Source organism: Protopterus annectens, chromosome 11.part0 (genome assembly GCF_019279795.1).
Source record: "Protopterus annectens isolate FY-2018-M chromosome 11.part0, PAN1.0, whole genome shotgun sequence".
In the NCBI taxonomy this organism is placed as follows: domain Eukaryota; kingdom Metazoa; phylum Chordata; order Ceratodontiformes; family Protopteridae; genus Protopterus; species Protopterus annectens.
This window is the reverse complement of record NC_056745.1, coordinates 560,701,327-560,728,531: the sequence shown is the minus strand read 5'-3', so window position 1 is coordinate 560,728,531 and position 27,205 is coordinate 560,701,327. Positions and strand designations below refer to the sequence as shown.

The 27,205-nt window shown below is 43.8% G+C and overlaps 1 protein-coding gene across 1 annotated transcript in view; it reads right to left on the bottom strand.

Annotated features, from left to right (window-relative positions):
* Positions 1-27,205, bottom strand: part of CREB3L2 (cAMP responsive element binding protein 3 like 2) — a 2,450,910-nt gene that overhangs the window by 1,685,320 nt on the left and 738,385 nt on the right. The gene's annotated exons all lie outside the window — the stretch shown is intronic.

Genomic DNA, 27,205 nt, shown 5'->3' with positions numbered 1-27,205 from the left:
CCGTGTTGTACTCTGCTGAAATTGCTGAAGCATGTATTTTTATGGAAGAGTAAGAAAGGCCATTATGGAGCATTTCTGCCAAGCATTCCAGGATATGTGCAATGCTCATCACTGTCGGATCTTGGCCCTTTGTGGTGTTCCAAGTGCAAAATCTTTTCCATTTTGCTGAGTATGCCTTTCTAGCGGAGGGCCGCCGAGCTTCCATGATGATATCCTTTACTCTCTTGGATAGCTGATCCTGGCAAGGAGTCAAGGTATTCTCCAGGCTGCCAGCTGCAAGGTTTTCAGGCTGGAGTGTAGAGTTTTGTAATTGTGCTGTGTCAGAAGAAGTGGCCATTTTGGTAGAGGCCACGGTTTCGTGCGTGACATGCTCCTTAACAGTGGGTACCCAGTGCTGTCTTGGCCAGTCCGGAGCTATCAGAATCACCTTTGGCTGTTCTGTCCTGATCTTCAGTAAGACCTTGGTCATTAATGTAAGAGGTGGGAATGCATACACTGTTAGAGCATTCCAGCTGAAAGAGAGGGCGTCCACTTTCCATGCTTGTGGGTGGTATGTCCTTGTGCAGAATTTCTTCAGCTGATGGTTGTGGTGGGAGGCAAAAAGATCTATGTCCGGCCTCCCCCATGATTGTGTTATCTGAAGGAAGGTGTCTGGGTGCAGCATCCATTAGTGTGGATCCATGATATTTCTGCTTAGGCTGTCCGCCAATACATTGTCTTTTCCTGGCACAAACTGGGATTGCAGCTCTGTATTGAGTTTTAGGGAGAGTTCCCAAAGATTCATTGCCAGCCTGCAACGATGGTAAGAATGGATACCTCCTTGCTTGTTTATGTACCACATAACTGTGGTATTGTCTCTGTCCTTATTAGCAGGTGGCCTTGATGCAGGAAGTGTTTGAAGGCCTCGATTGAATGTATCACTGCCAGCATTTCCTTTTGGTTTAATTGCAGGCGCAATTCTTTTTGTGACCATAGTCCTTGAATGCATCTGCCCTCCATGTGTGCTCCCCATCCATGGTCTGAGGCATCTGTTGTAATGGTTTGGCTGATATTTGGTTTGCTGAAGGGCAGACCCATGTTTGACTGGCTTGCTTGAGCCCACCACAGAAATTCCTTTTGAAGGCATAGAATGAGTGGGATCAAAGTTTCTAGGCTGTGACTGTGTTGAGACCATAGACTCCTTAGGTACCATTGTAGTTTTCTCATATACAGCCTTGCTTGTGAAATCAGAAGAATGCAAGATGCCATGAAACCTAGGGCCTGCAGGATTTTCCTTGCAGTCAGCTGGGTTTGTTTTGTCAGATTTCTGAAATAGTCCAGTAGTTGCTCTTGTTTTTCTTCTGTGAGAAAAGCCATTTGGGTGGTTGTATCTAGTTTTGAACCCAGAAAAGTTATTCTTTGGGATGGAACAAGTCTTGATTTGTGAATGTTGACTGTGTATCCCAAGGCCTGAAGTAGGCGGATGGCATAATTCAAGTGTTTTACCAAAGTTTGTTGGGTGTCCGCTTGTATAAGGCAGTCGTCCAGGTATGGGTATATTTGAATCCCCTGAAGTCTGCAGTGTGCAATTACTGATGCCAGGCATTTCGTGAATACTCTGGGCGTAGTAGATAAGCCAAAGGGCAATGCTGAGAATTGATAATGCTCTAAACCTGCAAGAAATCTGAGGTGTCTTCTGCAACTTTGTCTGATAGGGACATGCAGGTATGCCTCCTTGAGGTCTAGAGTTACCAGCCAGGACCCCTTGCCCAGCATGGGAAGGAGTTGCTGTATGGTCAGCATTTTGAAATTTGGCACAATGAGATAAGTATTCAGTGCGGACAAGTCCAGAATAGGCCTCCATTGTTTATATTTTCTTGGGACAAGGAATAGTCTGGAATAAAATCCTTGGCCTTGTTCTGTGAGAGGAACCTTTTCTATAGCTTTCATTTGCAGTAGGTTGGAAATTTGCTTGAGAGCCTCTGCCCTTTGATTCGGTGGCAGGTTTGGCATGCCTTTTCTGTTTGGTAATGTATGAAAATGGAATCTGTATCCTTTGTCTATTATTTGCAGTGTCCATTTGTCCCTTGTAATACTGTGCCAATTTTTTGAGAATAAAGATAGCTTTCCGCCCAAAGGTGCTTCCAATTGAGCCCTGGTCTGCGGGGTCAAGTTCAAGTCATTGAGTTTGTCCTTGTGCAGCAGTTGTAGGTCCTGCACTACCTCTCTGGTTAGGAGGCTGCCATTGACATCCTCTGTAGGAGCCTCTAGCTTGCCCTCTACCTCTGGCACGCCTGTTCCTGCCTCTTTGAAATCTCTCTGTGTCTGGAAAGGACCAATTCTTAGAAGGCCAATTTCTGCTGAATCTTGGTGGTTGGACCTGGAGAAAATCTTTGACTGTTTGTACAGATTTAGCCTTTTCCTCAAATTTCTTTAAGACCTCCTTAGCCGTGGAGCCAAATAACTTTTGCTTTTCCAGTGGAGCATCCAGAAGCTTTGCTTTAACATGATCTGGCAGAGTTTGTTCCTTCAGCCAAGCATGCCTACGTATGACTGCACCTGTCGTTGCTGACCTACATGAAGCTTCCAATGCATCATAATCACACTGCAATAAATGGTTGCTAACCTGTTGGGAGTTATGTACCAGATCCTGAAGTGCCTTGCGATCTAGGGGTTCAGGCGAAGATATTTTTTTATGCAATTCATCTAACAAATACTCTTGGTACTGTATCATATGGAATTGACAATTTAATGCCCTCATAGAAAGAGTGGAAGTATACACTTTTTTACCCCATCTCTCTAAAGCCCTGGACTCCCTTTCAGAAGGAAGTGGATTTTTAGCAGTGGTGGTTGCAACCCCTTTAGGGACTTGGGAAATTGTTTCTTATCCGCAGAGTGGCCCTTGTAAAGGAAATGATGCGAGTCCGGGACCCTGTAGTACCTATCGGGTTTGACAGGAGCCGGAGGAAGGGAGTCAGGGGAAATGCTAGACTCAGAGTACACATCATCAATGACATTCAAAACAGGAGGAATAGCCAAAGGTCTATGCTGAGGTAAATGCAAAAAAATCCTTAATCTCTTCCTAGAGTCAGAGAATTCCTGGCCCTGCCATTTAAAATGCTCTCTCATGGAGTGAAGGGTCTCCCCAAAGGACAACTCTTCAGGAGAGGAGGCCGAGGGAATTGATTCCTCTGCATCAGAATCCTCGTAGGCCGGAAAGGCCTCCTCCTGGTAGTCTGATAGGGCAGAGTCATCTGAGGCCTCATCAGAAGACTGGGGATCTGTGTGCTCAACCCTGGGCCTTTTGTCTAGAGGAGGTTGAGAGCCCCTCTCCAGATGTGGCTGAGAGCCCCTAATTAAGGAAATGAGGTCCTCAGCTAAACTTAAAATCTGTGAATCGGTAGAGGATCCCTGAGGAATAGCCTTGGGAGGGAGAGATTTTGGCTGTTTAGCAGCTTTAGCACGTGTGAATGCCTTTACGGACATGGATGCAGGAGGCCTGGCTGCCCCACGTGCTGGAGTAGTTTTATCTAGAGAAATGGTGTCGGATGTTTCCAGAGCACCGGTTTCAGAGGGGTATTCTATGACCGACTCAGAGGAGGCCTCCAGGGCCGAGGTTGTCAGTTGTGCGGTATCAATGGTCGGAAGCACCAAGGATTCGGTTTCAGCCGAGACAGAGACACTCGCGGTAGGCCTAGGCGTGGTTTCGGCCGAAACCACGGTCCGCGTGTGTCGGTCCTTGTCCTTCCGTTTTTTGGGTAAATGAGTAGTCGGAAGCTCCGACGGCATATTGTAGCAGTAACTAGCCCCAAATAATTCCTCTGCAAACTCCGCCCGATGCCTAAGAGTGTGTCGATTGAAGGAAGCACAGGCTGCACAGGCCGAGACGTCGTGGTCTGGGCCTAGGCAGGGGAGGCAGTAAGAATGGAAATCCTTATGAGGTATTTGTTTCCCACAAGTTAAACAATTATTAACTTTAACCGTTTGATCTGACATCAGCTGAGGCAAGAAAGAGTCCCCAACGGAGTACTTAGCTTTTTGAAGTCTTCGGTAGCTGAAATTACAGGAGCTGGCCAACCGGCACTTGCGAACTGCTTCTGCTTCGGGCACCGCGCGGCAAGAAAGACTGAGGAAGATGGCGTCGGCTGACGCTTTTATATCCCAGGCGCTCTGACGTCAGGCAAAGGGCGACATCAGCCGACGCCGGACCCAGACTTTGGAATCCGGCCGACCGAAGGGCTGCCTGAGGCAGGACAACCCATATGTAAGGACTGCAGATGAATCCTTGAAGGACATCTAATTATTAAGCCTAAAGTCAAACACGTGGATTTACCTCCCTCCACCTACACTAACAAACTATAAAACTAAGTGGGGACAATTATCCTAAACCAGGCCCATCTCATCTAGCAAAAGTCTCAAATATATTCCTCACATCTATTCCCTTCACCAAACTTACTCAAATCAAAAATCTCAGAAGCATTATGAACAAAATCACAGATATCCATGTGTGGGAAACCCACCATGGTCCTGATATTCTAGTAACAGAGACTACAAAAAGATGTAGATAATAATGTAAAATAATACAACTTTTCTCCATGACATTTCACAATTTCTCAACTCGGAAATTACCTCACTACTCAAGTCTAACAACTACAAGGCTGTAGCTATCACAGGCAAAAACATAGCCCTAGGTAACAACATCCCTATAACTGATGACTTTAAATGCTGGGTCTCTTACAACATCCATGAAACTTGCATACTATGTAACTTAAACTGACTGGATATGAACCCACTTCTCCAACCCCTACAAACTACATGAATGACTATGCCTTCACTCAAGTGATCACTACTCCCACAAGGCATAATAATACACTCTGGACTGGATTCTTACCTCCTCAGCAAACACTATAGCAAACTTTGGCACCCTTACGAAAACTATAAGCAACCGATTTGCAATTTTCTTGGTCAGGCACAGTATAGAGAACATCCCAAATCACATCAGCTCAGAAAAGTGAGACACCTCTCCTACCTTGATCCAGATTGCTTTAATAATGCCTTAAAGCTGCATAACTGGAAAATTCAAAAGCAGTCTCAGAATTTAACAAAGCATTTCTTCTACTACTACTACTTTCGGCTTTTTCCCCGGTTAGGGGTCGCCACAGCAGATCCCTTGTCCACTCATGATTGGCAGTGGAGTTTTACAGTGTCGAGTTGCCAGCCTGGCACCCAATGTTCCACAGTAGGCGCACACATGCACGCACTCACACCTAGGGCCAATTTACAGTGTCCAATCCACCTTTGGGATGTGGGAGGAAACCGGAGCACCCGGAGGAAACCCACGCGACCACAGGGAGGACATTCACACTCCACACAGAAGGCACCTCAGCCGAGGATCGAACCGGAGAACCTCTTGCTGTGAGGTGACAACGCTAACCTCTGCACCACCGTGGCCACCCTTAAAGTATTTCTAAATACCCTAAATTAATATACTCCACTCAGAAATATAGCTGTGTAAGTTGAACCTACCATAACAGTAGATATTCGAATAATCATCACTGCAGTAGTCTTAGCTTTATGGGTTATATCCTGCCAATGAAATAAGAGACGACAAGCTTCTAAAACTTCAGGGCACCTTACACATGCTCAAACTGTCAAGCAGTTTGAGCTGAGCTGACTGAAAGACACGTTTAGGTACAAAGCCCTTCAGTGTTTTCCTGCCAGCAGAGACAGAGGTTGACCCTTGAAAGGACTATGCTGGGAACAACAAAAATATAAACGTCCACACCATGGCATAAAAAAACACCCCAAAAAACAAGGGAAATGGAGGGAGTGGCTACTGAAGCAATGATCATTCGGAAAATTACTGTTATGATAAGTTCAACTTAACACAACTGTAGTGTGTTCATCATACTGATCACTGCTGCAGTAGCCTTATCTATACGGGCAGATTAACATAGCTAACTACATTTGGGAGGAGGAAGGAGGAGAGCTCAGGAATCTCTGGAGAACGGTCCTAGCAAAGCTTGATCTGGACCTAGAGAGGGAAATCAAGCTTATAGTCCTATCTAAAAGTATGCACAGAGGACCAAGTAGCAGCTTCTAAAATATTTCTAGAACCTATCCCTTTCAAAAAAGCCACAGATGAAGTAAAGGCCCTAGTAGAGTGGGCCTTGACCCTGCCTGAAGTAGATGTGTTATGAGTGCAGCAATAGTTAGAGGAGAAGGTCAACACTTGCACCACACCACATGGAACACACAGCCCTCCAGAACACAAACCAGCACTGTCTTCACATAAAAACATAAACCACACAACCACCTTCGCGGAGGCTCTCAAAAATCTACCCAAACAGCAGAGACCTCCAAGGAAGAAAAGCACTTGACCACCACAACACAATACTAATCACGAGACACGTAACGCTCCTAAACAGTGTGCCACTCAACCAAAGCCTTTGACAATCACATGGAAATAGTCTGCTTTGACACATGATGTTCCTTCTTACCTTCATAAGAAATACATAATCTATCTGAAATATTTAGTGTTTTCAAGAAAGTACCCGAATTGTCTTTGGACATACAATGCACAGAGTATCCTTCTTCCCAATAGTTCAGGTTCAGTAAAGAAAAACAGGTAGTCAGTCAGTCTGGCTTAAAGTAAACTTGGATACCACTTTAGGTATAAAAACAGGATTTGTTCACAAAGAAATCTTGTACCTATGGAAAATGAGATAAGGGTTGACTCACTATAAGAGCTTGCAACTCATATACTCTTCTTGCAGAGGTCAGATCAATCAGTAAAAAATGTTTTCCATGTAAAGAACCTCAAGTCAACCACAATAGCTGGTTCAAAAGGAGCAAGTGTTAGTTTTTATAACACAAAATTAATGTCCCAAGGAAGGGCCACCAGATTGCTTAAAGGCCTCTTATGCAAAATCGCTTTCAAGAATATTATGACATGAGACTGCTTTGAAAGAGGAAGATCTACATAGGCAAACATGCTGAAATGAAGATCCACATTGGCAAACATGCTGAAATGGCAGATAAATGAACCTTGACAGAGGAATAAGGAAAGCCCAAAGGATAATAACTCGCACAAATATAAAACCAGATAACACCTATCCCTGAATGACTGCTGGTTACGTAGCTGGCAGCAAGTAGAAAACCTTTTCCATTTGCTAATACATGACTTTCTAATAGCAGGCTTTCTTATTTATTTATTTGCATGTGTTTACCGGGATAGTCCACTTGGCCTTAAGAGCTCATTTTCAGTCACGGCCTGGGGAGAAAAGCTCCACTAGTAACAAGAAACAATAAATAAAGTGAAAATACAAAATGAGAACAATACATAGGGTGAATACATATGCAGAGAGTACATTACAAGACTATCAGTGGGAGTGGTGAGTACTACGTAGCCTATCTACCACAAGAGGAGTGGTTTCTGGCCCAGGATTTGTAGTTTATTAGCCGTTTGGGCAGTTTTTCCATCTCTTTCAACTTTCTGGTTTAAAAGCCCGTGTTGCGCTTGCTTCCTGCCTTTCCTGTAACTAGTCTAGTCCAGATACAGATTTGCTGTATCTAGGACTGTTTGTACGCTTCTGAGAGGTGCCAAAGTCTGCTCTTCAAATTTTCCCTACGATCTGCTAGTTCTCTCCTCCCCTGCACTTTTACTAGCTTATTAGTCTAGCACTTTACCATACCAGACTTCTTGTAGCAATTATTGTTCATAGGTTCATACTAGGCTATCTGCCCTAGGGCATTTATAAGCCTAGCCAGAGTGTGTGTGGCTTTCACCACCCCTTAGGATGAGAATACAATACGCATTAGTTTGCTGTGCCTCTGTCCAGCAGTGACACAGAGATGATTCCCAGGGTACACCTACGATCTCCCATCCACTCGTCAAGATTTCTCTTGAACAGAGTCAGTGAGGGGCTCTGCCTCACATGGACTGGGATTCTGTTCCATAGTGTAGGGAGTCTCTGGGTGATGAATCTGTCCCTCCAGCACGTCCTATTTATATCCCTGTTGAGGTTTAAGTCTCTTGCTCTCGTGGCTCTGGTGGATTTGGATTTTTTGAGGTGGAGCATGTCCATTAATTCCGGGTTGGACATGGCCTTGTATGTCAGGCACAGATCACCTCTGAGCAGGCGGTATGCGACTGAATAGAGCTGGAGTTTCTTCAGTCGGGCAGCGTATGACATATGTTTGAGCCCCTTTATCCTTTTGGTGAGGAACATTTGGGGTTTTTCCAACTGCTGCAGGTGTCGGGTAAGGTACATTCCGAATGGGGTGTTGTACTCAATCATTGGTCTGATAAGTGAAGAGTACAGGGGTACAATGACCTCTCCTGATCTGGATGTGAATCCCTTCATGATCAGGTGGGCAATGTAGAAGGTCTTCCTAACCACTTTGGCAATGTGAGTGTCAAAGGAGAGGTTACTGTCAACTTGGGTCCCCAGGTCCCTGATAACTTCTTCCGTGTTTAATGGATTACCACCTATGTGGTAATTAGGGGTTACCTTGTTTTTCCCAAAGGGTATGACTATACATTTTTTGGCATTTAGCTTAAGGCCATGGCTCTGGCACCAGTTATCCATTTCTATGAGACCTCTCTGGAGGATGTCTGTGTCTGATGGAGTGTCAATTATGGTGCCCAGTTTGCAGTCATCTGCAAATTTTGTCAGCCACAATCCCCTATGTTTGCCTGCACTTCAGAAAAATAAATGCCGAACAAGAGGGGCCCAGGACTGAGCCCTGTGGGACACCGCCGTGACTGGCTTAGAGTCTGACATGGCACCAGCAACTCTAACCCTGTGGGTTCTGTCCTTGAGCCAGTTTGCAACCCATCTTGTGACATATGGGTTTACATCTAAGCTGGTGAGCTTTTCTATGATGCCCGAGTGGGGTATTGTGTCGAACGCTTTTGCTAGGTCAAGGTAGGCTGTGTGAACTGCCTTACCCTCATCAATGGCCTTAGTGACTGTTTCGAAAAAGTCGACCAAGTTCAAGAGGCAGGATCTGCCCTTGACAAAGCCAAATTGGGTAGGATCCAGTGTCTGTAGCTCCCCAATGTCTTTATTTATGAGTTCCATTATGATCCTCTCCATAGCTTTGCAGACAAGGCTCGTCAAGCTTATGGGGCGGTAATTTCCAGGGTCCGTAGAAGCACCGCCTTTGTGGAGTGGGACCACAGTTGCCGTACGCCATTCTTTGGGTACGTATCTTGTAGTAAGGCTAAGATTAAACAGCAGCCTTATGTGTGGGTTTAGTTCCTCATTGAGTTCGTGTAGCACACAGCCGGGGACACCATCCGGTCCCATTGAAGCTGTGTTTTTTGCTTTAGAGAGAGCAGCTCTCACCTGGGCATCTGAGATGTTTGGGAGACTAGACTCTGGTGGGATAGATATTTCTCCTTTTGGGGGGGGGATTTGCACTGAACCTGTCTGCCAGTATGTTGGCAATGTCTGTGGGTTCAGTGATTTTTGTATCATTTTGGACTAATTCTGAGCATATCTGGGAGTTTCCACCCAGGTTTCTAACATAGCTAAAGAAGGCCTTATGACTGTCTTTTGTGTCTTTACTGATTTTTCTCTCAAAGTTGGCCTTGGATGATTTTATGAGTGATCGTAGTTTTTTGCTAGTATTGATCAGAGATGCCTTCCCTTTTAGGGATTTTGCTCTGTCATGTAGTAGCTTTCTCCTCTTGTTGTAGAGTTTGTTTATGGCTGGGGTCCACCAGACTGGGCGCCTGCCTTTGGTGGAAAGGGTATTGATTTTATTAGGGATTGCATGATCCATACATTCCTGGAGGTGCTCGTAGAAGGCATTTGTAAGGGTTTCAGCAGCGTGGGTTGTGGTTTCCACTGGCTCGGGGGCCTTGAAGGATACCACTCCAGTCTTAAGAAGTGTGAAGTTTGCTTTTGAGAAGTTCTTCACTGTGGTCTTTTTTGCTGGGGTTGGGGGCGGGATGTGGATCTCCAGTGAGATTAATTTATGGTCTGATCTCACCAATGAGGGATATACTTCCGGTGTGGAGCATTTTGTCCCCATGTTTGTGATGATCAAGTCTAGTATATTTTCTCCTCTTGTGGGAATGGTGACTAGTTGTTCCACAGCATTTGAGTTTATGAACTCCAGGAACCTTTGGGCTAGGGTGTTGGGGCTTGAATAATGTTCCCAGTCTATGTTTGGGTAGTTGAAGTCACCCAATATGATGGTGTTTGGAGAGACATTCATACTCTCCAGTGTCTTCAGGAAGGCTGTGTGGGTTTCCTGAGTTTGAGAGGGTGGTCTGTAGCATGCTACAAACTGTAGGGCAGTTTTACCTATGGTTAATTGCACCTGGATGGTCTCCGATGCTTCGTGCATTGCCACTAACCTGGAGGTGTGGGTATCCTTTGTGAATATGGATACTCCCCCTCCTTTTGTGGTTTGGTCCGGATTTTGGGGCCGGAACGCATGATATGAGGTATAACTTGATAGTGCTGGGGTGCTCTCAGGAGCCTTGAACCAGGTTTCAGTCACAGCACAGACATCGATGTTCTCCATACTGAGGAGGGCTTTGAGGGTGTGCATCTTGAGGTTTAGACTTCTGGCATTGAGCAGTATTACCCTTAGTTTTTTTCCATTTTTGTTTTCTAGGGCGGTAGGTTTATCATTTGAGCCTTGCCTAAAAAAGGCACTATGGGGGTGGCAAGAGCCTTTACCAATATCCGGAAGCCCAGGGGTGACAGGTGCAAGCCGTCCCTTGCGAAGCAGCGTGGCTTGTCAAGCATGTCATCCCAGGCAGACAGACATTGGATCCCCTTAGAATGACACCAGTAATTAAGCCAATTATTAAAGCTGATCATTTTGTCTCTGTATTGTGGCATCATTCTTGGTGAGGGTAGGATACTGCTCAGGGTCAGCACATAAAAATTCTACCAGCATTAAACGTTCTACAAGGAAACAGCTCCAGGACTTATTATTAATCCCACCCCTCCAGGCATGTATATTTGTCATTTCCCTGTGCTTTCTCCTATTAACCTTGTGACAACCATGCCCTGGCCCAGCAATCAAGGAGCCTCAATCCTCACCACTGACACCAGGGAGGGTGACTCCTAGAAGAGGAAAGGATAACTAATACACACAGTAAAGTATAATTTCCCTTAAGTGCACACAGAGATCACAGTCAGTCTGGGGCTGGTTGCTCCCTTGCTCACCAGGTCCTCAATAAGACTCCCCAGTGGCACAGCTATAGGGTCCAGATCTCAGCCTAGCTGGCAAGCTAACCTCCAGTACCCTCTCTGTCCAACCAGTGCTTCGTGTCCCTGCCCAGGTAGCTGACACACACCCACACTTTGAGATAAGTATTTATACAACTTCACAGACACTCCTGGGAAAGGCTGACACAGACTCTCTAGCTGTGCCCCTTTACCCAGACTATACGGTAGTAATTTCTGCCACCACCACCACCAGCTAATAATTATCGGCTACTAAAAGGCCCTTAAAAGGGTGTCCAATTATTACTGTGCAATACTATAATCTAATGGTAGTATGACTAACAGTCAAGGTTTAATTTGGAGTGACTTAGACAGTAAAATCTGTAAATATGTAATGTACTTTAGAGGTTAAATTATCTCTACATAAACCAGCCACAGGTAAAGGTTTTAAAATATTTAATAATAAATAATTAAAACACAAGAAAAAACTACTACACAACAGATATATCTAAAAGTTCAGGGATCACACAGAAACTTAAAAAAATACAGTAGGAAAGGTTTGATGTCAAAGAAAAACACAATCTAACTTTCTAATCTTTAGCCAATCTTAAGCGAAAACACAGTGCTACAAATCCTACTTACATACATAAAGTGCAAGCAGTGCTGGGTTAGATGTCCAAGATTACAATGCTTACAGTCTCTCACTGAACAATAGTTTTTAAACACCAACCAACAGCTCTGCTGAGGCCCTCCCAAATTACATCATTTTGGCACTTTTTTCTCAGGCCACAAACTGCATTATTTAGCAAGCCAACACCTGCTCAGGAAACTACAATACAAGGCATTTCACATATACACTCTAGCAGAAACCAGAGCAATAAAGCACCTTCCACATGTAAATTCTGGCCCTTAACTTTAACCTTAAAACAATGGGCATGAAACCTTCATCCAGACGTACTGGAGCAGACTTGTAAAAATCAAAGACATTCATAATAACTTTCCAACTTCAAAAGACACATTTGAAATGCCTGGCTTGGTTTTCTTTACAGTAGATGGCAATGTTGCAAATATCTTGAAGTTCATATTTTACAGTGTTTTCTTTCATTTAAAAACACAAGCCTGTATTTTACATTTATTTATACAATAGATAGAATTATGTATCAAATTCTATTTGACTAGGCTGGCAGGCTTCGCCCATCTTCCTCCAATATTCACAAACCCGGTGAACTTGGGCATCCTGAAGCAATGTAGCAACTGCCTCATGTACACCAACAACCCTCTCTTCTTACCTCCCAACACAGACTTGTGAGAGATGCACTTATACATCCAAAATGGAAGCCACGCACTCTCCAGTCAAGACCGGAACAGCTGGTCAAGAAGAGAAGGTCAGCACTTGCACCACACCACATGGAACACACAGCCCTCCAGAACACACACCTGCACTGCCTTCACATAAAAACACAAACCACACACCCACCTCCGCAGAGGCTTTCAATAAAAATCTACCCAAACAGCAGAGATCTCCAAGGCAGAAATGCACTTGACCACTACAACACAACACTAATCACGAGACACATAACTCTCCTAAACAGTGTGCCACTCAACCAAATCCCCTAAGGCAAAACAACATGCCCAGCACACTAGTCATAGGTGACTTGATAGTGAAGCACACTGATGTCCCACTCACTAGGCTGAATAAGGAGAAAGTAACAGTCAGCTGCCTGTCAGGTGCCAGAATCCACCATATAACATATGCACTCAGGTCCCTCAACAACAAGTACAAATATGACTGTGTCATTATACATGTGGGTGTGAATGACCGGAGATGTACCTCCCTGGACTACATGAAAAGAGACATGGAGGAGCTCTTGGATTATGTAGCCCAAGCGGGTACGACTCTAGCCCTGAGCAGCATCCTACCATAACCCAGAATAATACCACAGTAAAAGCAGAAAATGATTGATTTCAACAACTGGATAAGTTTCTGGTGTCATTCTAAGGGGATCCAGTATCTGTCTGCCTGGGATGACATGACTGACAGACATCGATGCTTTGCCAGAGATGACCTTCATCTGTCAACCCTGGGATTCCGGGTTCTGGCCAAGGCTCTTCCATCCTTATAGTGCCTTTTTTAGGCAGTGTTCCAAAGACCAAATTACCACTGTAACAGCTACAAACAAATGCAATCTGAGGGTCATGCTGCTCAATGCTAAGTCTGAGTCTAAAACTCAAAATGCACTCACCCAAAGCACTCCTTAAAATGGAGAACATAGACATTTGTACTGTAACAGACACTGGTTCAAGACAGCAGAAAGCACCCCTGCATTACCAGGCTACAACTCATTCCACACCTATGAACCTATGAACCTTTTGGCCCCAGAAAGTAGAGTTGTGTACACTTACCATAAATGTAGATGTATTCACTGTTGCAATCGTTACATTTGGGTTATCTGCTTGCGAGTAGCCCTCAGTCGGCCTAATTAAAAAAGTCTTGGGTCCTGCATCAGTTGCTGTCCCTTCGTCCATGACGTCAGGTCGTCAGGGGTATAAAACATGCAGCCGACGTCATTACATCAGTTTTTCTTGGCCAGATGTCAGGTGCCCCCTAATGGGAAGCAATTAAATATAAAAGTACAAAGATATACCTCCAACAAAAAAGCAAACACAGCAAAAAGGCTTTTAAGCATAGTACAGGAAAGTAGAGGTATAGCCAAAAGAAGTTAGGGGGCTGGAGAGAGGGTAACCAGGACTGCAACAGTGAATACACTCGAACATCTACATTTATTGTAAGTGTACACAACTGTACTATGTTCTTTGTGTTTCACTGTTGCAGTCATTACATTTGGGTAGATTCCCAAAGCTATAGTTGGGAGGAGGAATTTAGACAGCATTAGGGCCAGCTATAAGGCCCTGCAAGACTGCAGTGGCAAAGCCAATTCTGGATTTAGAGAAAATTGGCAAATGATAATGCTTGGTGAAGGTATGTACAGAACTCCAGGTAGCAGCTTCTAGGATGTCCCTGGTAGGGACGCCTCTGAGAAAGGCTGTAGAGGTAAATGCAGCCCTGGTGGATTGAGGTCTGATCCCCTGGGGGATAGGTTTTCCATGGTACTTATAGCAGAAATGAATGCAATGGCTTATCCATTTAGAAATGGTTTGTTTTGAAATAGCCTTTCCCTCTGCCCCTGCAGCAAATGTCACCACCAGTTGTTCAGATTTTCTTTGAGGTTTAGTCCTGTCCAAGTAGAATCTAAGTTGTCTGTGCAAATCTAAGGAATGCGGTATCCATTCCCCTTTATTCTGTGGATTGGGAAAGAAAGTTGGCAAATGAATGGACTGATTAAGAGCCACACTGGATACCACCTTGGGCATGAAGGATGGATTGGTTCTGAGGGACACCCTGTCCGCATGAAAGATGATGAAAGGTTCCACTGCCATAAGGGCCTGTAATTCAGACACCCTTCTAGCTGAAGTGATTGCTAAAAGGAAAGCTGTTTTCCAAGAAAGAAATTTTAAGTCTGCAGTAGCAGCTGGCTCGAAAGGAGGTAGAGTGAGTTTCTCCAAGACAAAGTTAAGGTTCCAGGCTGGGGTTGGAGCTGTCCTGGGTGGTCTCAAATTTTTGGCACCTCTGAGGAACTGCTTGAGCAGTGGATGACAGAAGATGGGAGGTTCTGTGTTATAATGAGCTGAAATGGCTGAGGCGTGGATTTTAATGGAGGAAAAAGACAGGCCCTTGTGAAGCATGTCAGTTAAGTATTGTAAAATCTGAGGTAAATTGGGCGCTGCTGTGCTCATCCCTTGAGAGTGGCTCCAGGCACAGAATCTTTTCCATTTTTCAGCATAAGATGTTCTAGTACTAGGCCTCCTTGCCTCTAAAATGATATCCATCACAGGTTTGCTGAGGGATGGTAAGGGAAAGATTAAGTAATTAGCCAGGCTGCAAGGTTCAGTGTTAGAAGCTGAGGGTGCAGGATCTGGTTCTCCTGCTGAGACAGCTGGGAAGGAGTCTGAGGCAGGCGCCATGGAGATAACCATGACACACTGTGGAGGAGGGGGTACCAGTGTTGGCACGGACAGTCTGGAGCAATCAAAATCATCCATGGTTTGTCCTGTTTGATTTTTAGTAGTACTTTGGAGAGCAGAGGCAGAGGGGGGAAGGCATAGACAGATAGGTTTTTCCAGCTGAAGGACAGAGCATCCACTTTCCAGGCTTGTTTGTGGGGGAATCCTTGTGCAAAATTTGTCCAATTGGTAGTTCTGGGGAGAGGCAAACAGGTCTATATCTGGGCTCCCCCATTTGCTTGTCAACATTTTGAAAATCCTTGGTTACAGTTTCCACTCATGTGGGTCCATGAGGTTTCTGCTTAGTCCGTCTGCCATTGTATTTAATTTTCCTGACAGGAATTGAGCTTGTAGGTGCACTTGGTAGCTCAAGGCAGTGTTCCACAATGCCATGGCTAGTTTGCAGAGGGGGTAAGAATGTGTACCCCCCTGCTTGTTTATGTACCACATAACAGTGGTGTTGTCCGTCTTTACCATTAGTTGTCCTGGAAGAATGTGGTCCTTGAAGGCTGTCAGAGCATTCTGTACAGCTAACATTTCTTTTTGATTGATATGCAGGTGCATTTGACTTGGGTTCCATTTGCTCTGAATGCACTTCCCTTCCAGGTGAGCCCCCCATGCATAGTCTAATGCATCTGTTAGGGTATGGGCGGCAGGGGGTGGTGTGAAAGGTAGTCCCTTGTTTTGGTAGCAGGCCTCTGCCCACCAAAGGAACTCTAGGCATAGGCAAGGTATGACAGGAATCATTGTTTCTAGGTCTTGAAAATGTTGACACCATAGGCTTTTTGGATACCACTATAGTTTCCTCATACGCAGTCTTGCATATGGAATTAGAAGAATGCAGGAGGCCATGAACCCCAAGGCTTGCAGTATTTGTCTTGCAGATAGCAGGGTTTTTGTGGCCACTTGGTTGAAGTAGGTTGTCAAATGAATTTGTTTCTCTGGCGCGAGGTAAGCCATCTGGGAAGTTGTATTCAAGCTTGCTCCCAGGAATATAATTTCTTGACAGGGTACCAGGTCTAATTTCTTTTTGTTTATGGTGTACCCCAGACAAGTTAGAACCCTTTGTAAAAAGGCCAGATGATTCAAAAGTATGTCCTGGCTTTCTGCCTGAATTAGACAATCTTCCAGATATGGGCATATTTGAATATTTCTTTGCCTGCAAAATGCAATAACTGGAGCTAGGCACTTTGCGAAAACCCTGGGCGCAGTAGATAAGCCAAAGGGCAGTGCAGAGAACTGATAGTGTGTGTAGCCTGCTTTCAAGCATAGGCATCTTCTGCAAGATTCCCGGATTGGGATGTGGAGGTATGCTTCTTTTAAATCTAGTGTTGCCAATCAGGCATCTTTGCCTAGCATTGGTAAAGAGTCAGTGTCTTGAATTTTGGAATCTCCAAAAAGGTGTTTAGAGTAGACAGGTCCACAGCAGGACGGCATGAAGTGCCTTTTCAGGGTACCAGGAAAAGTCTCGAGTAGAAACCGTGTCCCTTTTCCTCTTCTGGTACCAGCTGAATAGCCCCCATGCTTGAGAGAAAGTACTTGTTTTGGGGCCTCTGCCCACAGATTTGGGGGGTAAGTCCGGCCACCCGCTTGGTGTTGACAAAGTGTGGAAGTGAAATCTGTATCCCTGGGACACTATATTTAAAACCCATTTGCCCTGGGTAATGAGTTCCCAATTCTTTGCATGAAGAGCAATCTTTCCCTCCAAAGGGACAGTCAGTTGATAAGTGTTTGGAAATTTTAAAAGGAAGTCATTGAAACAGTTTACCATAGGGGGGAGTCTTATTATTCCCAGATTTGGGAGTGGAGGCCCACCACTGCGTAGTTCTGTGCGTCTCCTGGGGCTGAAACCTGGGTTTTTTGGTGTGTTTGGCTTGAGAAGACCTGGAAGGGGCTGGAAAGGAGCAATTCTTAGAGGGCCAGTGCCTACTAAATCTAGGAGGTTGAACGTGTAAAAAATCTTTAACAGTTTGCATAGATTTACCTTTATCTTCCATCTTAAGAACTTCTTCAGCCTTGTTGCCAAACAGGTGTTCCTGATTTAAAGGAGCATCCAACAATTTAGCTTTAACATGATCAGGCAAAGATTGCTCCTTAAGCCAAGCATGCCTTCTGAGCACAGACCCAGTAACAGCAGTCCTGCAAGAGGTCTCTAATGAATCAAAACCACATTGCAAAGTATGTTTTCCAACTTGTTCAGCAGAATGCATTAAATCCTGTAATTCTTTATTTTCCACACATTCAGGAATCAACATCATTTTCTGTTTAAGCAGTCCAATAACATTTTGCTGACACTTTAACAAATTAAACTGGCAGTTTAAAGCCCTAATGGCCAAGGTTGTAGAAGTGTAAACCTTCCTACCCCATCTATCCAGCGCCCTGGAGTCTCTATCAGAAGGGGTAGGATTTTTAGCAGTAGAAGCCTTAATGCCCTTGGGCCCCTGTGAAATAGCCTCTGGATCTGCAATAGAATTTTTAAAAAGGAACTTGTGGGACTCAGGGACCCTGTAGTATCTGTCAGGTTTTCTGGGAGCAGGAGGAAGGGAATCAGGGGCCAAACTAGATTCCGAAAAAGCATCATCAACAATGTCTAGTACAAGAGGAATAGCTAAAGGCCTATGCTGAGGTAGGAGAAGGAAATCCCTAAGCCTCTATTTGAATCAGAAAAATCCTGGCTTTCCCAGTGGAAATGCTCCCTTAGAGTACGTAAGGTTTCCCCAAAAGAAAAATCCTCAGCAGGGGAAGCAGAGGGAATGGAGTCCTCTGCATCAGAATCTTCATAAGTAGATAAGGGCAAATCCAGATCATCAGAAAAAACAGAATCCTGATCAGAAGATTCATAATCAACTTCAGTCCTAGGCCTCTTAGAAGGGGGGGTTGGCTACCCCTGATTAGAGTTATTAGATCTTCAGCCATTCTTCTCATTTGTTTTTTAGGCATAAAGGCCTAAACATGTGGCCTGGGCATAATTTTTTTAGGCATGGATCGAGATTTAGGCCTAAGTAAAGAAGGAGGCGTAGGTTTAATAAGCAAGTCCATAGGCCTGAATACACCTTCAGAAATCAGTGCCTGTATAGCGGCTCCGGACCCATCCAAGGTAGAGACATCAGTGGGTTCCATAGTTAAAGCATCTCGCAGTATACCGGACTCCGAATGGGTCGCAGTAGAGGCATGCGAATCAGAAGTAGCGGGTATCAGGGGCTGCGAAAGCACCTCACTGAGTACCGGTGAACTGGTGACTGGCTTAGAAGCATCGTCGGCAGTTTTGGACCTCGGCGGCCTGTCTGTTTTTATCTTTGCATTTTTTCAGAATCCTGGTAGTCGGATGGATAACCGATGACATTTCTCGATAATTAAACCGAGAACCGAAACATTTAGAGGCGCAAATATACCGACGACGGATGGTGCTCTGATTAAATAAAGTACAAAACCGACAGCAAGATATATTGTGGTCAGGGCCTAGGCAAGGAATACAGTACGAATGAAAATCTTTGAGGTATTTGCTTTCCACAAGTAATGCAATTATTAACTTTTACTGACATCAGTAAGGAGCAAGAAAAAGTTTCTCCAATGGGGTACTTAGCTTTGGTTGAAGACTTCGGTTCTGAAACTCGAAACGAAAATTTCAGGAGTCAGCCGACCGCCACTTGTGAACTGCTTCTGCTTCAGGCACTGCATGACAAGAAAGACTGATGTAATGGCGTCGGCTGCATGTTTTATAACCCTGATGACCTGACGTCATGGAAGAAGGGACAGCAACCAACACAGGACCCAAGACTTCGTTAATCAGGCCGACTGAAAGCTACCTGCAAGCAGATAACCCATATGTAATGACTGCAACAGTGAAACATGAAGAACATCTTGGACTGAAGCTCCAAAGGCAGTGGTGGTTCCATATTCATAAAGGATGTGCACACCTCCAGTGTTAGCCCAACATAATGCATCAGAGATACTTCAGGTGCAGCTAACATTGGGTAAGACAGCAATTCAGGTAGTAGCCTGTTTTAGGTCCCCAACCATGTTCCAAAACACTCACTCCACGTTCCTAAGCACCCTGGAGAATATTATGGTCCAACCTAACACTCTCATACTGGGCGACTTCAACTACCCCTCCATTAACTGGGAAAACTACTCATGTACCAATACACTTGCTCAATGTTTCCTGGAATTCATTAATTCCAGTGCCCTGGACCAGCTCATTCTTACCCCCACTAGAGGTAGCAACATCCTTGACCTGGTCATTACTAACATGGGCGACCGTTGCTCTACACCAACAGTCAACTCCTCCCTGGTTAGATCCAAACACAAACTAATCACCTTGGAAATCCACATCCCTCCCATCCCCCCTGCAAAGGTAACCACCATGAAAAACCCTCTCCAAAGCTAACTTTGGACTCCTAAGAACTGAGGTGGCTAACTTCTTGGCACCCATGCAAATGGAGAATAGTTGCATGACCGCCAAAACATGTGTAAGACTAGCCCGCATGATTTCTGATAACGTTTTTGTACAACAATGCCATATTTTATTGGACATGTTGTTGGCACATGGTTATCCGACATTTTTGGTAACCAGTATTAAAAGAAGTGCAGAAAAAAAAGGAATGATTTGGTCTATAGGCCCACACTGAATAAACACACGGAGAATGTTGGAGTGACAAGGATGATGAGAAGTAATTGTTTTCCAGAGCCTTTATCACCACCTATTCTAGTGAACATGAGGATATTGTAAATATTTTGAGGAAGAACTGGAGCGTTTTCTCATGTTTTGATGGGTTGGATGATAAACTGGGTTTGACACCCAAGGCTGTGTTCAGAAGAGGTAAAATTATCAAGGATTTCCTTGAAAATTAATATGGAAGTACTCGGTCTACTAATTTTAGGTAGGTTGGGACATAGGAATGTGGTTTTTGTACGCAATGTCCATACATTTTGAAAGGGGAAAGGTTTTAATGGTAAATTGATTCGGCCTACTTTCCACTGCAACTGTAATATAAGGGGTATTGTTTATGTAGCCCAGTGCAATTTATGTTTTAAATTTTATTTTGGGAAAACACAGAGGCATTTTAGAGACTGAATGTACGACCACCTTTTGGAAATAAGACACAAGAGTATGAATAATGGCCTAGCGAAACATATTGTTGAAAACCCAGAGTATAAATTTTCATTTTTTGGAGTTGAGCAGGTGGTCAAAGACCCCAAGGGTGGGCCATAGCAGGACATACTAGAAGCCAAGGAATTAATATGGCAAATTAGGCTGCAGGCTCACCTTTTGCCAGGGCTTAATGAACATCTAAGTATTAGTAGCATTTTAAAATTGAGGTCTTACAAGGCTTACATTTTATAATGCATTTAAATGTAGTTATTTGTCATGTAATTCATACTAATTTGTGTATTTTAAATAACTTTTCGCTTGCATAGCTTGTTTTGCTTTAAATGTTAATTGAGTAATGTGATCATGTATTTTATCCTTGTAGTACATATACATGTGTTTTATCAGTATACAGGTAGATTCTAATGACGTCTTGTGATATACTCTGACAAAACCGCTTAATCTACTGTGTGTTAATAAAGCTGGTATTTTATTCTGGTGTGGACTGCCTGGAATCCTTGGGTCTGCATTCTGTTCAGCAGTGACTGCCGAATCATACACCAATGCACTGTACAAACACATACAGAAATGCATGGATCGCGCCATACCCAACAGACCCAAGATGCTCTCCTCCAAAAAAAGGAAGCCAATCTGGTGGTCCCCTGCCATAAACAAACTTTAGAATAGAAGGAGGAACTGGTGTGGAAAAAGGTGAAGTCCCAAGACTGGAAGATCTCCCTTAACAGCCTCAACAAATGTTGAGATACCTTATCAAATCCTCTAAAGCTAGCTATGAAAACAGAATTGCAGCAGATAGTAAAGACAACCACAAGGCCTTCTATAGTTATACAAAAACCTCCACAGCAATACTGAGATTTGCTTTGAGCTACTGCACAATGGTACCTCCTATACTGAGCCAACAGATATTGCCAATATACTGCCCGACAGATTCAGTGCCAACTTTACCCCTCTCCCCCCCAAAAGGACCAATCACAATACCAGTACATTGCCAGGCACCCAGTATTATTGCTGCACAGGTTAAAACAGCACTGTCCAAGGCCAAGAATACAGCTTCTATGGGACCTGACAATATCCCCTGGCTGCGTTCTACATGAACTACAGAGTGAACTGGCACCTCCAGTGCGTTCTGTTCAATCACAGCCTCACCTCAGGCTTTGTCCCTACTGAATGGCACACTGCTATAGTCATCCCTCTCCACAAAGGAGGAGCGACTACAAACCCTGGGAACTATTTGCCTATTAGCCTGACAAGTCTGACATGCAAAGCTATGGAACGCATCATCATGGACGTAATAAACAAGGACATACGGAATCTCCAAACTCTGGATCCCACACAGTTTGGTTTTGTGAAAGGTGGATCATGCCTGCTCAACTTGGTCAACTTCTTTGAGTCAGTCACCAGAGCTGTGCATGAAGGCAAGGTGGTTCATACAGCCTACCTTGATTTGGCCAAGGCCTTTGATACCATTCCCAACCCAGGAATCATAGAAAAACTCACTAAGCTAGGCATCAACCCCTGTATCACTAGGTGGGTTGCAAACTGGCTCACAGATCACCACTTTCACACTGTGGGTTCTGACTCAGACTGCTGACCAGTCACAGGTGGAGTCCCACAGGGATCAGCCCTGGGTCCTCTCCTGTTTGGTATCTACTTCTCAGAAGTCCAGGTCAACACAAAGAGACTCTGGCTGACAAAGTTTGCAGACGACTACAAGTTGGGAGCAATTATTAACTCCCCAAGTGATGGTGACATCCTACAGAAAGGCCTCGATGAGACCAATGACTGGTGTCAGAACCATGACCTTAAGCTCAATGCCCCAAAAAATGTGTAATCATCCCCTTTGACAAAAACCCAGTTCCCATGAACTACCACATCGACGGTAGTCCACTGAACACAGAAGGTGTTCTAAGAGATCTGGGAACAAAGGCTGATAGCAACCTCTCTTCTGACCACCACACTGCCACTGTGGTCAGGAAGCCTTTCTATGTGGCACATCTCATTACTAAGGGTTTTGCATCCAGGAAGAAAGAGGTCATTGTCTCCCTCTACTCTTCCCTCATTAGGCCAGTCATCGTGTACAGTGCCCCATTTGGCATGTACCTCACTAGACACCTGCAACAACTGGACAGGCAGCAAAAGTACCTCACAAAGAGGATCATAGGCCTTAAACACCTGTCCTATATGGACAGACTCAAAAAACTCCAACTACTCTCTGTCTCATATCACCTACTTAGAGGCGATCTCTGCTTGCCTTACAAAGCAATGACTGACCCAGCTCTGTTAGAAATGCTACATCTAAAGAAACCCCAATCCCTTCGCACCACATGTTCCAAAGACCTCAACCTCATTACTACAATCAACAGAACATGCTGGAGGGACAGGTTCATAAGCCAGAGACTGCCCATACTATGGAACAGACCTCCCATACATGTCAAACATACTTCACTGGCCCTCTTCAAGAGAAATCTTGATGAGTGGATGGGAAATAGAAAATTTACCCCAGGGATCACTCCAGTGGCTGTACTCGACACAGGCACTGGAAACTAAGGTCAGCCGGCACAATGCCAGGGTAATCCTATGGGCTACACTTGTAAAGGCTCCAGGGCCGTTAGCCTAGTACACACCTATGAACCTATATGCAGTGAATGTAACATATTTAAACACTGGTAGTATTGCTGGAGTTAATAAAATGACAAAAAGATTTAACACATTGAATATAAATGTCTGGCAGTACAAACAGTGAGACTTGCACTTGGCATTAGGAAAGAATATCTCAGAGAGCAGAAAGTAGCAAGGTTTACACATGGAATTAAAAATACTGCAGTTTAAATATGAAGGTTAGCATTAAGTGGATGTAGTTAGGTTTTGAGAGTAGACAAGATGCAGGTGTAATTCCAGATGGAAGATAAGAAGTTTCTTAGGGAACTTTTAAAAGTATCATAATTGGTGTAGTTCTATTAGTTAAAGGTAGGGCATTCCATGCTTTGGCTACCAAACATGAGCCCAGTGGCTGGCCAGGTGGCAGGTTTGGTTTTTGCACCAGCAAAAAGTCCTGATTCTTGGATCTGAGAGACCTATTTGGTACATAGAAACTGATTAATTGGCTAACAGCAGGACAGTTTGATGGTTTAAAGATTTTGTGTGCAGTTATTAGCTGCAGGTAGGATATGTAGTTAGGTAGTTCAAGCCAATTGAGAGAGTGAAGAGCAGTACAGTGGAGGGTAAAGTGTTTGGCGTTAGTAGCAAATTTGGCAATTCTGTTATAACAAGTCTTAAGTTTAGCTTTTAGGGAGGAAGACAGATTAGTGAGTAGTGGTGCACTACACAGTAAGGATGGTCGTAGGTAAGTGGAAGCTATAACTTGTTTTGTGGAGGGGCTAAGGAAGTTTTTATGCCTGTAGAGGATGCCTAGCTTTTGCTGATGCTACGACACATAAGTCAAACTTCAGGTGTTTGTCTATGATCACTCCTACTAGTTTTCTATGGGTAACAACCTCAGTAACTGTGAAGGTACAGTGAACTGGGCTTTGTTTAACGTGAATGTCCTCTTAGGAATGAAGAGCATGAGCTTGGTTTTGCTAGGGTTAAGGGATAAATGATTATTATATATAAAAGTTTAAAGGCCATTTGAGTTATTTGTTGTATATCAGATATGGAATTGGATGAACATATAATTGTTGAGCTGTCTGTGTATTGAATAAGAGGGTCCTAATATTCAGCCCTGGGGAACTCCAATAGGGATGTTAAGATATGAGAAGAAGGAATGTTGCCATTACAGGAAGTGAATGTGTTATTTCACTTTAAATTTGTATTGAATATAATTGACGTCAGTAATTTTAATTAATGACACTATTTAAATCCTCTTGTACCTATTAGTTTTTAAAGTCTGAAGAAGCCTCATGGTGAAAGCGCTCACTTTTTTGTTACAATAAATCGTTTTATCAACATTTATTTTGGACGTGGTTATATACATAAATTTTGACTTATTGTGCTATTAACAACTTTTGAATATATTGCTGCTGCCGTTTTCGCTCCTGTATATGAGTGGTGATTTTCCGGTGTACCATATTTTTATTTACTATACAGGAACGTTTGCCCTTTTGTGGATTTTTTCCTTATTGTTGCTGTTTTGATTTCAAAGTTGTTTGAATTTCACCAGGTCTGGAGGGTTTTTATTAGCTAACCATTGTTTCCAGCACTTGTCTCTGGCTTTCATCAGGTTTTTAGTAGCCTTGATAACCCCACGGGGCTTGATTTACTTTGATCTGCTTTAGATTAAGTGGAACAAGGCTATGTAGTGTATTTAGAAACATTGAGTTGAAATACTCGACAGCATCATCTAGAGGGAGAGTTTTAGTATGTTCCAGTTAAAGTTTTCTAGAGTATCTATGAAGTTCAGTGAAGTAATCAAGCCTGTTAAACCTGGTGGAATTCTTTGAGACAGTCACCATGGCCCCTAATGAGAGGAAATCTGTGCACACAGTCTACTCAGACTTAGCCAAGGCTTTTGACACTATCCTCCACTCAGGTATAATTGACAAACTCACCTAAGCTAGGTATCAACCCATATATCATTAGATGGGTCACTAACTGGGTCACTGATAGAGCCCATATAGTCAAGAGGGGAATCCACCTCCAACAGCAGACCTGTAACCAGTGGTGTTCCACAGGGATCAGTCCTGGAACCTCTACTGTTTAGAATCTATTTCTCTGAAGTGAAAGCTAAAATTAAAGGTCTGTGGCTGACAACGTTTGCTGATGACTGCAAACAGGGAGCAGTCGTAGAATCTCCAAATTATATCAACATCCTACTTTGGGTCTTACACAAACAAATGACTGGTGCCAAAGTCATAGCCTTAAACTCAATACAAAAAATATATTATCATCCCTTTCGGTAAGAGTGATGTTCCTGCTAACTACCACATCAATAACAACACTCTAGGTATGCACTCAGTGGTGACAGACTTGGGCACGCAGGTTGACGGCAACCTTACCTTTGAGCACCATGTCTCCACAGTGGTAAGAAGGGCACTCTATATTGCTCATCTCATAAGTAAGGGCACTGCCTCCAGAAAAAACAGAAGCTATAACTTCCCTGTAATGTTCCCTCATCAGGCCAATAACTGAGTATAATGTCCCTTATGGTATGCAGCTTTCCACGCACCTGCAGCAATTGGAGAGACCACAAAGGTTCCTCACAAGGAAAATTCAAGTTCTTCAGCATCTGTCCTATGAAGACTGCCTGAAATCACTGTAATTTTATTTTGTTTCATACAGACTGCTCAGAGGCAATCTCTGCCTTGCATATAAGGCAATCTTTGGCTCTGCTTTACTGGAAATGCTGCAAATCTTTAAGTCAAATGGTACATGGGTTACTCGCTCTAATGGCCTTAACCTGGTATGTGACATTAACAGAACCTGCTGGAGGGACAGATTTGTCTTCCAGAGGTTACCACACCTTTGGAACAGACTCCTGCTTCATGTCAAGCAGAGCACCTCGTTACGCCTCTTCAAACGCAATCTGGATGACTGGATGGGTAACAATCAGTTCACCCCGGGAGTTCCACCTATGTCCCTCTTGGACAAGGGCAATAGGTGCTGATCAGGGAAATTAGGGTAAAACTTGGCTAGGCTTGTAAGGGCTATAGAGTCATTAGCCTAGTAACCTCCTATGATCCTATGAATTTTGTTAGGTTCCTTATTAGTTTGTACTGATGTGGCTTTTTAAATGAGGAGGCAGTACAGTGAGCAAAGGCTGGGAGGTGGTCACTAAGGGTGCTTGGGAGAGTACCGATAGAAGAGATTTTGTTGGGGTCATTGACTAGAATCCAATCTTAGATGGAGCCACAGGTATTGTTCTTATTGGGTCTAGAAGGGGAAGTAATAAAATGAGTAAAATTAAATAAATTGATATGTAAAGATGGAATGTTGGGGGTGAAGTCTAGCCAGTTGATATTTACATCGCTCATGATAATGGTTTCACTGCTGATACTGTTGGACATCCATGCAAGAATTTCTTCCAATATGGGAATGTTGTTACCTGGGGGTATATAAAGGACTATGATACATAAATTGTTACAGTCATTCATTTTTAAGGAGGAAATAAGAATTCCGGTAGTGGCAAATTGTGGTACGGAATTAGTGTATGGAACTATATTATAGGAGGATGGGAGGAGTAATGAACACCATCTCCCTTTTTGTGGGATCTGTCAGATCTTATGGCTGTAAAGCTTGGAGGGAGAAATAAATTTGGAGTCCTTAATATAGGGTTTTAGCCAGGTTTCAGTAGCAGCAATGATATCAGGTTGATTACTGTCAATCCACGAGTGAAAGTGTGGGATTTTATTAAAGACGCTTTGTAAGTTTAGAGTGACCATATATAAAGACTTGTGAGAATTGATGGTATGAAGATGTGTAAGAGTAAAGATCTAACTGGTGTTTTCTAAAGGGTTTGGTAAAGTAAGTTTATAATTTTTGGTAGAAATATGTGGTATAATGACTTGGCTATAATTTTGTGGGAGTATTTTTATTTTGTGTAAGAGCATAGGTTTTATTTAATAGAGGCTGGGAAATATGAGTTGTTGTTGTTGTGTCTTTTGGCTTTTCCTGGTTAGGGGTCTCCACAGCGGAGCTCCAGTCCGCTAATGATTGGCAGTGGGTTTTTACGTGCCGAGTTGCCAGCCCTGATGCACAACCTTCAACGAAGGTACGCCCATTCACTCATGTCTCCACACAGAAGACTCTCTAGCTGAGAATCGAACAGGACAACGTTTTACTGTGAGGCGACAACGCTACCGCAGCACCACCACTGTCCCAGGCTGGGAAATATGAGTAACTTTCATGAATGTTAGCTAGATTA